Source organism: Eupeodes corollae, chromosome 1 (genome assembly GCF_945859685.1).
Source record: "Eupeodes corollae chromosome 1, idEupCoro1.1, whole genome shotgun sequence".
Lineage (NCBI taxonomy): Eukaryota > Metazoa > Arthropoda > Insecta > Diptera > Syrphidae > Eupeodes > Eupeodes corollae.
The window spans coordinates 222,073,696-222,090,760 of record NC_079147.1 but is presented as its reverse complement, the minus strand read 5'-3'; the positions used below and the strand labels follow the sequence as shown (position 1 = coordinate 222,090,760).

The following is a 17,065-nucleotide window of genomic DNA, read 5'->3' as shown; positions in this document are numbered from 1 at the left end:
TCCGACCTTGATAGAGCAGCGTGCATTCTCCATCGTCATTCTGCACAAACGGATAAGTTTGACAGGGATGGCAAAACTAGACATTGCTCGGTAGAGCTCTTCCCTATAGATGCTGTCATACGCGGCTTTAAAATCGATAAAGAGATGGTGGGTATCGATTTGAAGCTCCTGGATTTTTTCCAAGATCTGCCGTAGTGTGAATATTTGGTCGATAGTGGACTTTCCTGGTCTGAATCCACACTGATAAGGACCAATCAGGTTGTTGGCGAATGGCTTCAGACGTTCACATAATACGGCAGAGAGGATCTTATACGCAATGTTAAGGAGACGGATGCCTCTGTAGTTGGCGCAGTTTAGAGTTTAGAGAATATTACTCCTATATTTTTACTGGAATTTACGAATTCTATTGGGTTCTGGTTTAGAAATATGAAAGGAATGTATGTTAAGTCTAATTCTCTTCTTGATATGACAAGACATTTGCATTTGCTTGCGTTGAGAATCAACCCATTGGAAGACCCCCAGTAAGATATTTTGTCTAGTTCTTGATTCAGGGTGAAGCGCAGTCGTCAATTAAACCCAAATGACAGCTTTTGTAAATTTGAATGTTATCGGCATACAAATGTTTTGATACTCCATTATTAATGAAACCGATTTCATTCACATATAATGAGAATAGAAGAGGGGATAAAATTTATCCTTGGGGAACTCCTTGTTGAATCGGAAGAAAATCGGAGAGATTTTTATTTAAGTAAACGACTTGCTTTCTATCATTCAAAAAGGAAGAAAGTAGTTTAATAGCTTCTAAAGATATGTTGAATCTGTGACGCAGTTTATTCAGAAGTATCGAGTGATTCAACATGTCGAATGCTTTTGAAAAGTCTAATAGAACTAAAAAAGTTACATTATCAATATAGAGTTCAGTCATTATGTCTTCGATTATTTTAGTTAGTGCCGTTATACAGCTATGGTGTGAACGAAAACCCGATTGAACATCGACTAAAAGGTTGTTGCGACTGACGAAGTTGCTTAATTGTTTTTGCACTATCATTTCAAAGACCTTAGACAGAAAAGGAAGTATTAAAATTGGTCTAAATTCATTTTAAAGCCAGTTTTTGGGGATGGGAATTATTTTTGCTTTTTTCCATTGATGTGGGAAAATGCCAGGTAAGGATTGAATTTATTACATGTGTGAAATAGGGTAGAAGCAAAAGAAGAATAGCTTTAATGAAAATAGGATTCAAATCATCAGCACCAGTGGCATTGGACTTTATACTTATACTTGAACAAAGTGTCTGAAGGAGGTGGAGGTATGGTATTAAGAGATACATGGTCTCTTAGAGTTATTATAGGTATAGAAACAAATTTTCTGTTTAGCTCATTAATATTCAATTCTGCTGGAAAATTATTTCTTTGTTCCCATATTCCTAGCTTGCGTTGTTCCATATTTTACGACTATCCGATTTTAGATCTCGACGATTAGAGTAGAACTGTACTTTTGCGCGTCTTACCTCTTGAACTACTTTATTTCGCAATGATTTATACAACTTACAGAGCTCGTTAACACGGTAACGTTTCCAGAGTCGGTATGCTAGATCATGCTGATTTATAAGTTCTTTAATCCTACTAGTAAACCATTGTTTATTTTCGCGGATTCTAGTTTGTGCTTTCAATGAAACGTGTCCATCAAATAAAATGTTAATATTTGTGTGTAGAAACTCGACTTGGTCATTTGGTGACGGCATTAGGAAGATGTAATACCATGCTATCATGTTTATATCATTTTCAAGATGTGTTTTATTGATATTCTTAAATCTCTAAAATGAATTCTGGAAATCACTCGGTTTACACTTGAATTAAAATCATAGGTCAAAAAAATAAGATCATGTCTAGAAAAAACTGGTGTTTCAAGCTGATCATATAACAGTACTTTAGCTTTTTCACTTGCATAGTAATGATCTAGTAGGATGACTTGGAAAAGTGGGTAGGTTGAGTATTGTTCACTGAGTGCAAGTCGAAGTATCTCATGTTTTCAATTAACCTTTGTCAGTTACATGGTCACAGTTAAAGTCACCGCATATAATAATGTTTGAAGAGATAACAGTAATTTCTTCAATAACTCTGTAGATTTGTTCCAAAACGATATACCTATTATAGGTCTATAGATAGTTCTCAAGAGAAGATTACCTTCACTGCCTTTAAACCCCAAAAACAAATACTCACAAGAAGAGCCGGGTGACGAATAGTTTAACTTCTTACAGATAAGGTTTTCCTTAACATATATAGCAACACCTCCTCCGCGGTTGCACCTATCAGAAAGGAAGATCCCATATCCACTAAGAGAGTATGTTGCATCTTTCACATGTGCAGAGAACCACGTTTCTCAAACACAGATCGCGTCGATATGTGAATCTTCAAAAAGTAATCTAAATTCATTAAGTGTGGCGCCAACTATTTCAATCGCCAGCCCATTTATTTAAATTCACCCATTTATAGCTTATTTATTTGGTACTTTTTAATTATTGGCTTTTTTGGTTGTGTGAAATGAAAAAATTGAGATTTAAAACTTAGTGGGTTTAATTTTAAACAATATCATTTAAAAAATAAGAAGATACTTAAAAATTGTCATAGAGACACAATAATTGTTTTGAGAGTATTTTCAAACAAAACAAAAAAAAATGTTAGATGAATAAACTTTTTGCAGTGATTTTGGAAGTTTATATGTAGTTTAAGCCCGATATAGATTAAAAAAGAGTACACGAATTATTTTTGACACAATTAATATTATCTTATACAATTTTAGAACTCTGCAAGGCTAAAAGAAGTAAACGTTGTAGAACCATCTATTTTTATAAATTTATTTTATTTACTTGTTAATAATCGTACTAAATAACTTTTTACTGATACATATGTTCTCTTGAACCAATTTGTCATAAAATTGCAGTTATAAAATATTTAAAGCTCTAACCAGTAGATTTATACACATTTGTACACTCCGCATTAATTTAATAAGGACAAAATACATATATATACAGTTGTGTTCAAAAAAATAGGAGTGCCTGTTCTTTTTAGATTAAATCGTGACTCTAAAATTGTATAATTTTTTTAAATTTATTTTTTCTTTTGTACAAAATAAGTAATCCAGTCTTTTATTATTATGCTTAAAGACTACTTTGTTTAAAACAAATAAGGTAGTAAAAACATGAATTTTATCAAAATAAAGCCAAAACGAATTGTTCAAAATAATAGGAGTAAACAAAATAAAGTATAAAAAACTAAAAAAAAATATTCAATATTAAGATTTTTTTGTCAGTATTTTGTGAAAAATCCTTTGTTTTTTATAATTGCTGCACATCTGCGTGGCATAGAGTTCACAAGGGCCTGACAACTCTCAACTGGAATTTGGTTCCATGTTTCCTCGACTGCGTCCCACAACTGTCTCGAACTCAAGGGTCTTCGTCGAGAAACACCCTTTTTCACATCTGCCCATAAATTTTCCATATGATTGAGGTCAGGCGACTGAGCTGGCCAGTTCATGACCTCAACCTCATTGACCCGAAACCATTCCTTGGCAGACTTACTGGTGTGTTTCGGGTCGTTGTCTTGTTGAAATACCCATTTAGCCGGCATATTCCAACTCGCATAAGGCAGCATCACACTGGACATTATATCCACATAAACGCGCTGGTCCATCGTGCCAATGATTTGATGTATGGGGCCAACACCAGCATATGAGAAACTGCCCCATACCATCACTTTAGTAGCTCCATGCTTTACCGTTTTAATGGTGTACCGAGGCTTAAACTCGGAATTTTCTGGACGTCGGACGTATTGCCTAGAGCCAGTTCCACCGAATAAAACAATTTTGGTCTCGTCAGTCCACAAAATGTTTCGCCATTTCTCTGCAGGCCAATTAGCATGGCTTCTTCCAAATTTCAAACGAGCGGCTACATGTTTTTTCGTAAGCATCGGCACTTTTCGTGGACTGCCAGCGGAAAGATTGTGTTCCAACAATCGCCTTCTTATTGTTACGCTAATTACTGCCAGTCCTAGATCTTCCTGGATCATCTTAGAGGACGCAAAAGGATCCTTTCGGCTGTAGCGAACAATACGACGATCATCATTTTCACTCGTTTCTCGTTTCCGTCCCCGGGTTTCGACTTTTTTTTTCATATTTTACAGCATTGGCGATCATTTGGTCAGAGCACCCCAACATCAACTTTATATCCTTATAAGTTTTTCCTTCATTTCGTAACTTTTTTATGATTTCCCGTTTTTCGTCGGTGCAGTGCTTTCCTCGGCCCACTAAATAACCAAACTTGTTTATATATTCGATATTCCAACTATTTAATATTCCTATTTTAATTTAGTTACTTACTGTTTATTTTTTTTAAGTTTTTGATTTTTTTTACGTACAATTTAACTCACACTCCTATTATTTTGAATAGCCTGATTGAGAGTAAAAATCATTTGATCTCTGGTTACAAATGTAAACGGTTATGAATTGCAAACCAGTTCATTGTTTTATCATCTTTAATGTCCCGTTATACTTACCGGTAGAGAAATGGGCTGATTACCCGTATACACATGGTAAAAAAAACACTTGAGCAAATTTTGTAAAAGCACTCCTATTATTTTGAACACAGCTGTATTTTTATTTTGTTTTGTTGGTAAATTTTTGTTGAGCTTCATTTTTAACCCGTGACTTAGAATTATTTTAAATCATGAACCTTATTTCACTGGAAGTCGTACCTATGTAAGTAATTTGTTTAAAAAAAACCTCACAAGTCACAAAGAAAAATACTTAAAATCTTGTGCGAAAGCACGAATTAGATTAAAAGCATATTTGGCTCAAAATTCCCAAGGTTGCAAATTTCAAAATTGGTTTAATGACATAAAAGATTGCAAGCTATAATGATGACTTTTAGCTTATACTGTTTTAAAATTTGTATATTAATACATTTTGACAGGGCAGCACACAGAATTCTATACTTTTTTAGTAATATTTGTTTGTATTCAATATCTTTCTGAAACCATCAATTCGGGAACGTTTTTCTAAGTTTGAAAGAATCAACAAGAACAAAAAAAACACACAATTTAAGTTTTGTTTAATAACATGTGTATATTATGTATCTTTATTAAATAAGCAATAATGAAAACAATACATACAAAATCTTCTACAAGGAAAATATGTACTTCAAATCATATCCGGGAACGTTCCGGAAATGACCGTTCACGAAATGATGATTTCAAATAAGCGAGCACTTTGATTATACGGCGGCCATCTTAAATGCGATCTGACTTTGTCAATAGTAAAATATTTAAGGTTTCTTTGTTATTTCGAGTCGTAAAAAAGAATTTCGTCAATAATTAAATGTAAAAAATACGTTCACGGAATGACGGACTATCGATGTACGCTCTACGAATAATGAATAGAGAGGTACTTACCATTTAGATATAATTTATTTTACGATAAATACTTTGACAGCCGGCTTTGTTATTGTTGTCTTCCTCGACTGACGTTTGACACCGAATGGCTGCGTTTACTTCAAATTATTTTTGATCCGATAATCGATATATTCACTCAAATGACTTTTGCGGTATCGGACAAACGGTTTTTGAATTTTTAAAGTTAAAAATAAATAATCTTTTAGTATCCTTCTTAAAACTAGATGTTGTCTACAAAATACGGTTACAAACCCTAAATTTTTTAATCATATTTTGAACTTGTTGTTGAAGATTGTACATTAGGACGCGTTCCCGAAATAATTTTCTATGCATCTTTGTTGATGGACAAACAAAAAATGTTAGTTTTAGTATTTCATTAATTTTGTTTTCTTAATTAAGTCCAGATTTAAGACATTAAATTGCTAGCAAAGACAATTCTGCACCTTGATGATTTTAGGCCATACTTGTTCCCTGATAGAAAAGCGTTCTTAAAACAAATAATTCATTTTATACAGAAGATAAAAGTATAACTAACACCTGAAGTGAGAAGAAAAATTTGAGGAAACAAGAAACATATTTGGTTCAGGGTGTATTTTTATTAGTTCAACTAGGTTTTATGATATTAATAAAAAATTTGATCAAACATATGTTTTCTTTTTTAAATATGTGTTTATGATAGACCACAATTTATAAAATAAAAACAATAGTTATTAAAAGATATAAGAAGAATTAAATAATGTATAGGTAGTCGTAATTATTAAAAAAAACAAGAAGTTTATGGTTATTACAAATTTAGAAGAAAGATAATATGTGTACATATGGACAAAAAAATATGAAGATGCGAAGTCAAGGAAAATTGTATGTTCAAAATTAAATACGCTTTTGAAGGATTTCCTTGTAAGTACAGCGTTTCCAGTGTAGAGTTGTTGTATATCCCAAACTTATTATAAGAAACGCACCATTCGCTTGTTGAATACGAAGTACGAATTTTTTCTTGTAAGGATTTTTTTCCCAAAAACGAGTGTTATCAAAACCCTCAAAAAATAATAAAACTCAATTATTTTATATTTGACGATTTATACAATTACAAGTTGTTAAACTTTCTCTCCGTTGTGTTTGTAGTTAGACTCCAGGTTATCGTTAAAAACGGATTTAACTTAATGGAGTTGAGTTTAGCAAAAACAAAATCAGAACTTATATACCCCAATTACTCGATTTTCAAATATAACTATCTTGTACCTACGTTCTATAACTACAGCGATAATTTTACGCATTTTTAAAAAATGGAACGATTCAGTACTCAGTTAACGCTATTCTGGCTGGAATATCTGTTGGAAGGAGATAAGTTGAACTGTCAATCTTCTGTCACAACAAAATCAAAAACAGGCAGGACTTTTCAGCAGCAATGAGTCAAACTATGGAGTCCCGGATTCTAGTCTAAGTATTCAAAATACTCAATAATCATATTATTTATTATTTTGCTTACCTTTTCTTATAATGCCTTTTTTGATATGGTAATGAGTTTTGACGTTTGATGAGAAAAAATGATTTCCTTATGAGCTAACAGAACACACTGATTTTTATTTCATATTGTTCCATTCGATAAAAATATCGCCTGTCAAAGTTACAGAACCCCGATGATAACATAAAATGACTTTTGGAATGAAATGCAATTTTATAAAGAATAGTTTTAATAAGGCATCAGTTATAGCTATCAATGGTTTTCATTATTGAAAACAAACATTGGAATTTCGTTGACAGGTCGCTTATAGCTATCATTAAAAGTTTCTGTCATTGAACAAAATTGCGTAGTTACACTTCTTTTTTCTCAAAAAAATCTTTGTGTAATTTTCGATCGATCAGTGTATAATTTTCATTTCTAATCAAAGTGAAACACCGTCAAATATCGATTCAAAAATTTTTCCGCATCGATTATAATGATAGCCATAATTGGCGCTTAATTCATCGGATTTTTATCAAAAAAACATACAAATTTGAAATAAATGTTAAGTTTTTTTTTTTAAATTCAACGATATGTTCTGTCACATTCTTGAAGACCTTAGATTCTCTTTTTTGTTATCCCTCAAAAAAAGGTATCCATCTGAAATTTAACTCAACTTTTGTTGTTTCTTAACTCTACGATTTTCAAGATTTGTAACAAGTTTTTAGGTACATTGTTGAAGTGTCAAATAGGAGATGTAGTTTACAAACAATTATTTAATTTTTATTTCTGAAAGCTTGATTTTAACAAATTCTAACAGTTTTTAAAAATGACATTTAAACCACTTTTTGACATAACAAGAAAAGAAATAGAGCATTGATCTTAAAAAAAAAAATATAAGACTTGGGTGTGCGCTACGCCTCAATATTTCATTGGTTGACACTTCTTGTTAGTTGATGTAAACAAAAGATCCGAATTGATTAAATAAGTTTAGATCTGATCTGGTAACATCTCATCTATACATAATTTTTGTTGTTGTCTATTCTGATATTCCTTTTAGCAATATTTTCTTTTTGTGTGTTTTTTGACATTTTTCTTTGTTTGTTTTCTTTGAAAAATCAGACTTTTTGTTGCATTCGCTAATGAAAATTTATATCATGCGAGATTATAAGACCACAAAGCGAAATTAGAAAATTGTGAACTTATGTTTTTTTTGTCTCTTTAATTTATTTTTGTAATTGCTTTTTGTTCATTCCTTTCATTCTCTTTTCTCTTGTTGATCTTTTATTGGCTTCGATTTTATATTGCATGATCTGATGCACGTGCTTTTATATTGTAAATTATTTGATAAATATGTAATGTGTGCTAATAGGGAAGAACAATTATTTTTGTGTGATACCTATGCAGGTACCTGTAGGTTTTGAAGTGATGGGGCTGCCGCAATGCACCCAATGACTATGAGACACACTCCTCTTTTGTTTTAATTAAATAGAACGTTGCCGTCGGTTGTCGAAATGGTTGGAATGAATGATTTTTGTTAGTTTAAAATGTTTGTGATAAGTGGAATGGAATGCAAGTGGTATACACTACCGGTCAAAAGTTTGAGACCACCTTCAAAGGGTTGCTTTATTTGTACCTGGCGCCTGGGTTTATGAATGAATATAGGATTTTTTTACCTGCATTGTTAACTTAGACCAATCATAAAAGGTGCAAGTGAAAAAACCCCAGATATTAATCCTTTTCTGTAAGTTATGAGGAGTTTTGTGAAAAAAGTTTTTAAAAAACCAGTATTGGGTTTTTGACTTCTATCTGGATTGCACATAGTTTTTATTTTTTATGACTTTTTAAATTAAATTTTTTTATGAAAGGGTAAAAAAATGTAAAATTTGAATACCTTCATATTCAGGATTTTGTATGTAATGCTCGGTTTGATCAAATTTAAATTTATTTGAGATTGTGATCTTCTACAGTAAACAAAGTTCGCATTATGGGAAAAGTTAAGGAATTAACTATTGAAACTCGATCTGCGCTTATGACCCTTATTGAAGAAGGCTTTCGCAAAGAGAAATCGCCACAAAACTGAAGATATCCAAAGGAGCAGTTCACAGGACCATACAGCGTTACTCTAGTACTTGTGGTTTTAAGGATAAACCGAGGTCAGGACGAACGAGAGTTACGACGAAAACCGTAGATCTGCATATGATCACCATAAACAAGCGTTCTAGGAAGAAAACAGCACCGGGAAGAACCATTATCTGTATCAACGATACAACGAAGGCTATGGCATGCTGGACATTTTTGGGTGAGTTGCAGTGCGGAAACCATTTCTACGACCCCAACACAAGATCAAACGGTTGGAATGGGCTAAAACCCATAAGGATTTTACAGATGAAGACTTCAACAGAGTCTTATGGAGCGATGAGTCCAAGTTTGAGATATTTGGCTCAAATCGCAGAGTGTAGGTCAGGCGCAGTGCTGAACAGAAGATGCTACCAGACTGTTTGGTCCCAACTGGGTTCAGTAATGGTGTGGGGATGTTTTTCCTTCAATGGAGTAGGAGATCTAACACGAGTGATCGGAAGAATGGATAAAGAATTCTATAAAACGATATTGGAAGACCACGTTTTGGTATCTGGGCTCCGATTAGTTGGTGAAGGTTTTGTATTCCAGCAAGGCAATGACCCGAAACACACTTCAAAACTTTGCTGGGGATAAATGAAACAAAAAAAAGATGAGGAAATTCTAAAAGTAATGGTATGGCCACCGCAGTCTCCAGATATTAACCCCATTGAGCTCTTATGGGAAGAGCTTGGCAGAAATGTCCGGAATCACCACATAACATCGGAATCTGCTCTTTGGGAAACTTTACAAAATTGCTGGAATAATATTCCACAAAAAAAAAAAACAAAACCTTGTAAGAAGATAGCCCAGAATTGTAAAAAAATATTATTGAATTTAAAGGAGGGTTTTTTGATGAAAACTCAATTTAGAGCTTTTATTGGTTTTTTAAATAAATAGTTTATGTTTAGTAAAAAACTAGTTTATGTTTAGTTAAAAAGCTCTTCACTATTTACACGCATTAACTTTTTTCCTAAAACTTCAGTTTAGGGGTTAAAACTCGATATTTCTCAAATTTCAGAGGTGGTCTCAAACTTTTGACCGGTAGTGTATCTTATGTTATGCCATAAGACGTAAGCGTTTTTGTAGTAAACTGCATTCAACTTTGTAATGGTGACTTTTATTACCTATGTAGACTGAAAGTTACCTTTTGGTATGCATTTCAGATGATGAAAACAGCTAGTATAAGCTTAAGTCCAAGTTTGTGGGGTCACACAGTGGTTCGGGTTGTATGGGAGAGCGGAAAACGACTGTTAAATCCGAAATGACACACATGTTAAGATTAGCCTTATTCATGTTTGGTCAAATTTTATTGACATTTTTATAAAATTTGACGCGTTTGATGTTATATATAAATAAAAGTTTTCATATAATTCAAAATATCATAAAACCTTATTATTTTTCATATAATTCAAAATATCATAAAACCTTATTATTTTTCATGTGTTGTTTTCAAGAAAATTGAGTTCAAAGTTGAAAAATTTTCCAGGCAGAAATAGACAGTTTCGCAAAAATTGAAATTCTCACACCAGGTCATTGTATTAATTTTGTTTGTTTTTAAAATAATGTTTTACATTTTTTCTTAAAATAATAGGCTTAACCAGTTCATTCTGATAATTAATACGAAAGAAATCAAACTTTTTGGTAAACACCACCGTCAAAACGGATTTTTTTGAAATCCAATTTAGTGAAACATTTTTGATCATAACTTCCACATCTGCATGTATCTGCAATTAATTTATCGGTTCTTTAACATGAATGTATGGAGCATATATTGGCATACTTACTTTCTTGGTATCTTTTGGAGCTTTTTTTAAATCAAAAATTTAAAAAAACGCATTTTTTCCTAGTACTAAAGCTTCAGACTACTTATAGAATTTATCTTTTATAAATAATCAATATTTTTGTTTGAGAATCGAAAATAGACCAATTAAATAATTTAAGAAGCTTGAGAATTTATTTGAAGGAACTTCGCAAAAAAACATTTCAAAATTTGTTGAAAATACGGTTCGCGATTTGGGTAAAATAATTTTTCCACTTTAAGGGCTTGTAAATCAGAACATACAATTTATATGTTAAGAAATAGTTTTAAATCATATGCTTGGGTTATCTAAGATACTTAAACATAGAGTTTAAAAGGATATATATATGACTTTTTATAAAAAGACTTTTTACCGCTCTCGCACCACTGTGGGTCACCGCCTTTGCCCTCTCCCCCCAGCCAACATCTTGGGAAAATGGGAGCAAAGGGTTACCGCGTTGTTTTTCCTTCGTATCCTTCGACGAAAACTCTCTTTTGGTTCGAGGCAGCTTTCATCAAAAGAAACTACAGCAATACAACGACGCTTTACGGTGCATACACCTTTCAGACAGAGATGAGCAAATTAACCGATATACCTGTCAAAGTTTGAGTTTCAAACCATGAAAAATCGTGAATTAGAGGCCGGTTACAGCTATCAGTAAAATCCATCAGTAAAATTTATGTTTTTAGTTTTGAACATGTTACAGATTTATTTCTAGCAAAGGATTGATGAATTAAGAATTAAGAATGAATCCCATATTCAAGTAATTTTTTCAATATTTTAATATTTTTAATGATGAAATTTCACTTTACTGAACAGCTGACTGCCAAAATCCATAAAAAACTCCATTTAGTTTTACTGTTGGTGTTCCAATTTTTTATTGTTCCGATCACATCATTAAAAATTTTACTGATGAAATCAACAGCAACAAAATTGTCTGAGGCTCGAACCTCGATGTTATGAACGGAAGAAAACAACATTTAATGACGTAAATTTACTGATTGCAATAAACGCTCCTCAGTAAAACATACTGATGGTTTTTACTGATAGCTTTAACCGGCCCCTTACTTACTTACTTACTGTAATAGAGTACAGCGGTTTTAAAATAAAAACTATCGAACAATGTCCCCTCCTTTTTTTCGAACTGTCAAAATAGGAATAAATGACAAAACAAAATTGAAACACACTATTTTAGTTTTTTTTTTGACGTAATACAAGCAATAATAATACTTATACCGCGTTTACAAGGAAAAATGAATCATGATTTAGCGCAGTATAAACCTGGATCGGATAGAATTACTCTATCCAATCCCACAGAACAAAGTGAATCGAATTAATTAATTGTGTCCGTGCGATATGTTTCTGCTATCTCGTTTTTTCTAAAGCTGAATTTAATTTGGCGCGCGTCTTTTTGTTGGGAGCATATTGTTAAAATTTGAAAGTTGTTCACGTAGTAATACGCACACAAATAAAATCCAAATGTCATTTCGATTCTATTTCAATTCGATTTCTCGAATTGTGCCACAATACACCTGAATCGAAATCTCAATTCGATTCCTTGATGTCCTCTTGTAAGCAGGGTATTCAAATCAAATAGGGTGGCGCAACAGTCCGTTGTGAACCAGGGCCTAATGACTTACAACTCTCAACCATTCCTGTGTGCGAGTACTGTTGTCAGGAATGGAAGGGACCTACAATTTTAGGCCGAATCCGAACGGCTAGTTTGAGAAAGCACTTTTTCATGGCAAGAATTACTCTTGAAGGATTTGTCAATTCCTCAAGAGGCAGTACCCGCGGAAATTATTTTTTTTAAATTAAGGTGGCACAGGCAGGGATTGAACCCAAGACCCCTTGCATGACAGTCCTACGCACTAACCATCATGCCACGGGTACTACAGGGTACCAGGGTATTAAACAGCCTTATTGTGAGTTTTGCCTGGAAAATCATTCACCCAAATATTTTTGTGCGCTGAATTTTTAAAAAGCTATTTCTAGTTTCGCTGGAATAGAATTTCACTTCGAATCAGAACTGACAGTTCGAATAATTGTCATGTTCAGCAAACTGAGTTCGCAATAAATTTCCTCATCTCTGATTAAAACGAGAATAAAATCTGAAATTACATTTCTTGTGGAACATAAAAACGCAATAAAAAGTATGTAGTGCCGAAATTTCCTGTAAAACTTCTGTACGAGAAGACACTTTTAAATCCACGCCCAAAACCACTAAGAAAACTATTTGCGCAAGTGGATATTCAAAATTTCCCTGTTCGTTTTTTTGGTATGTGAGTATTCGTGTCTAGAAAACGAACAACGCTAGTGAAGTGTATTTTTGTTTTGACACCGTCAAGGATTTATAAAAAGATCCTAAGATCAGCAGCTCCTTAAAGTAACACTTGTCTACGATTTTTGCTTATAAAAGAGTCTTAAATTAGGTAAAGGATGTGAAGACAAATAAGTGAAACCAATTAGAAATTACATAACTCACTCCAACCGTAATAAAAACAACATTTATTTGCTCAACAGTTTTAACTCTCCGATAAACATTAAGAAAAACTTTCGGTTTTTCAAAATTTTCGTTAGTTGGAAAACTTTTTAGTAAGGATCACTCGGCCAATTGATATTCTCTAATTAAAATGTTAGTATATAAACACTCAAAACTACCTTCTTTTGCATAATTTTTAATACATTTGTGTTTATGGGCCGTTCAAAAACGTCGTCTTAGATTCAAGTAGAAGCAAAAGATCATGTTCTTAATAAAAATAATTTCCACTGGAAATAAAAAATGTCTTCCTTTTTGGATTTGTGTACCTTTTTTTCAAAAGTTGTTTTACTTTATAGAAGAGAAAAACAAACAAAATTGAAAAACAACACTGACTTTTTTTGATGGGTTCAAATGGCAAAAGAGCCAAAACAAAATTCATGTATTTGAAATAAGGTGAACAATCAATTCAATTCAATTCTTTTATTGAGGCTTTTGAAACACAATTTTCTCTTATGATTATAAATATATAAATGAATTAATAATTATGAAGTGGGCTTGTAAATTTGCCAGACAAAAAAAATACAGACATATTTTGTATATAATATTTAAATAATTAATTAAGTGTTACTTAATTGTAAAGCAAGTTCTGGAGTACGATTGCTTTCTCGTTAAAAGATATCAAGCAATCCCTGTTAATGTCAGGCTTTATTAATGGAAATGATAGCTCATTAAGGATGTTATAAGGGGCAAGATAGTAGATGTCTTCCAATCTCTCTGTAAGGTTTAAATCAAACAGGGATCTTATAAGTGCGTTTGGATGATGTTCAATGCGTTTTAATTTAATTTTTGCAAATATTAGATTAGCGGAATTATTTTGCAATCTTCATAAATTATCTTATTTGCGAAATATTTTTTATTCGATCTTCTAAATTTTTCACAGCGAAATCTCAAAGTTTTTCTCATAAATCGTTCAAGCTCTTTAGCTAACGTAGCCGGAACAGTTAAAAGTTTTGTATTTTTAGGCATTCCTTTTGTGTGCAGTACTGGCTTTTGGGCGTGTTCATTCAAAAGGAATCTGTTATGAAAGTGAATACCTAAATAATTCAATTCGGTTCTTAATGGAATGTATACGTTACTTATGTTTAGGGAGAGAGTTTAACTTTCTTTAACTGCCATACGATGGCCTTTTCCACTTGCGTTTAAAAAGCATGTTACATTTTCCCGTATTTAAATTTCAACCCTACTTTTTTGCAATAGCCTAGAAGTAAGGGTAATTTTTGTTCTATTTTAAAAAGAGCATTCTGTGGTCGTACGTCACTGGCTGGCTACTATGATGGTATCGTCTGCAAATAGGATTCCATTAGGTTCTTCATTCGAATAACTGAATGGAAGATCATATAAATATATATTAAACAAAATGGGACCAAATAGTGATCCCTGCGGAATTCCTGATAATATTCGGAAAGGATCTTACTGCTCAGTTTTAACAATATATTCATGAGAATCGGTTTCAATAATACGCACTAGCCATGTGGGAAAATCAAGTGTTAACAATTTAAAAATCATCCCTTTGTGGCAAAGATTATCAAATGCCTTTTCAATTTCTATGTTTAATGAAATCGTGCATATTTTAGATCTCAGGTTTTGAATAATAGTATTGCAAAGTAGGAGAGTGGCATGTTCAGTTGAATGTTCTTTCTAAACCCATATTGAGTTTGAGGAATGATGTTTTTATCCTCACAGAGAATATTGACTATAAGACAAATAAATTAGGTGGCGCAACAATCCATAAAGACCAAGGGCCTAGTGACTTACAATTCTCAACCATGCCTGTGTACGAGTAATGTTGTCAGATATGGAAGGGACCTAAGTTTATATGCCGAATCCGAATGGCTAATTTGAGAAAACACTTTTTCATGACAAGAATTACTCTTGGAGGATTTGTCAATTCCTCGCAAGAGGCAGTATCCACGAAAATTTTTAATTAAGGTGGCACAGGCAGGGATTGAACCCAAGACCCCTTGCATGACAGTCCAACGCACAAACCATCACTCTACGGGTATTATAAATAAATAAATCGGGTGGCGCAACAGTCCGTTGTGAACCAGGGCCTAGTGACTTACAACTCTCAACGATTCCTGTGTGCGAGTACTGTTGTCAGGAATGGAAGGGACCTGCAATTTTAGGCCGAATCGGAACGGCTAATTTGCGAAAGCACTTTTCATGACAATAATTACTCTTGAAGGATTTGTCAATTCCTCGCAAGAGGCAGTATCCGCGAAAATTATTAATTAAGGTGGCACAGGCAGGGATTGAACCCAAGACCCCTTGCATGACAGTCCAACACACTAACGATCATGCCACGGGTACTACCACTCTACGATGTTCTCAGTAATACCCACTCAACGGGTATTACTGAGAATATTGACTGGTTCAACTAACAAAGAAATAGGTCGAAAGTCTTTTAATTCTGTTGTAGATCTAGTTTTAGGTATTGGTAACAAGTTTGCTCTTTCCAAGCTGAAGTAAAGTAGATGAAAGAACAGAGATGCCAGTATTTCATAGAGAGTGAATAGGAGCTTTTTCGCAGGATAAAGTTCGATATTCCGTCAATTCCAAGGGATTTTTTATTTTTCAAACCTATTCTGCAAATATGAACATGTTGGGGTGTTGTGAACGGCGGAGTGGGTTTTATGATGACCTAGATGGTGAAAAGGTAATGATTTCTGAATTATTTTCAGGTGAAGACAATTCGGAAACTTTAAGAAGGACGTCGTTGGTTAGGTCTAAATTGTAAGTAGTCTGTTTTTCGGTATGGACTGCAGAAAAGAAATCTCGAAAAGCATTGATTTTTGATCGAGTATCAGATAACTCTAACCCATTATGCATAAGAACATCTTGTAAGATATCTGTGCCAAACAATTTTCTTCCAGGAATTTTATCGATTTCTCTGAAAGCTTATGGCGACGGTCAAATATTTTACAATCTTGTCTTAAAAGTGTTATTAAGATCAAAATATACTTTTTGTTTGATAAGCTTATTAAGACATTTGATTCTGGCGGATAGTTGTTGATATGCAAGCGTTCTTAGTTTTTATAAGTTTCATAGTGAGTTTAGACACATCCTTATGAAATGTTTTCAAAAATTTGGTCAAAATCTCCATTTTGACAGATCAAGGAAAAAATGAATACTAAGGAATAACATAAACTTATTTTTGGGAATTTAACTAGAAAAACATCTTCCAAGGTTTCAAATTAGTCAAAAACTTAACGTAAAAAGATAAAATATCAAAGTCCAAAATCTATTCCAGTCTTGTTCGGTTATCATTATCACATTGGAATAAAATTCAAGTTTACAGACGCATTTTTCATCCCAGTACCATTTCTGATTGTGTGTGATTCAGTTTCTGTTTGAGTCAATCAACGACCCCTGGAATTCAAAATACCAGAAGATTAATGGAGGTGGGTATTTGTGTCTCATCTCCAATAATAATAAATAAACGTTTGTTTCCTTTATTTGTCTTTATTATAAAGTCTCTCTTTTTCCATTGATAAGAATGTCGACTTAAAAATAAGTTTTTTTTTTCTTTATTTAAACGAATGATTATGTACTGCATGTATAAATATTGAATAATATATATACTTATGCACTGATTTCTATTTAATTAAAATAATTAGAATAATGTATACAAATTTTGACAGTACATTATATATGTAAGCATGATCAACTCATGATCAATAGATGAATTTATCAGTTTATTTGATTCTATTTTTCCTT

General features: G+C 32.9%; 1 protein-coding gene across 4 annotated transcripts in view; it reads left to right on the top strand.

Moving 5' to 3' along the window:
- LOC129938428 (phosphorylase b kinase gamma catalytic chain, skeletal muscle/heart isoform) overlaps window positions 1-17,065 on the top strand; it is an 81,999-nt gene that overhangs the window by 11,327 nt on the left and 53,607 nt on the right. The window lies entirely within an intron of this gene.